Raw genomic sequence first — 274 nt, forward strand, 5'->3', positions numbered from 1 at the left:
GTAACTCCTTCCAACCACACCCTCTCCCTCTTCATGAGCCCAGTATTGCCCACATACACCATATCACCGATATTGTGCGCCAAAACCTAGCAAACACACTACCACATAACATTATACACTTAACACGACTAGACCCACAACACCCTCTCATCACACCCATTGAGGAGGAAGATGTCGCCAGGTTGCTCAGGCACACTCCGCGGCGAGCCCCCGGCCCCTCAGGAGTCACCTGGCCAATGGTGCGGAGCCTTCCTCCAGAAATCATATCCAGCCT

Source organism: Scylla paramamosain, chromosome 17, assembly GCF_035594125.1.
Source record: "Scylla paramamosain isolate STU-SP2022 chromosome 17, ASM3559412v1, whole genome shotgun sequence".
NCBI lineage: Eukaryota > Metazoa > Arthropoda > Malacostraca > Decapoda > Portunidae > Scylla > Scylla paramamosain.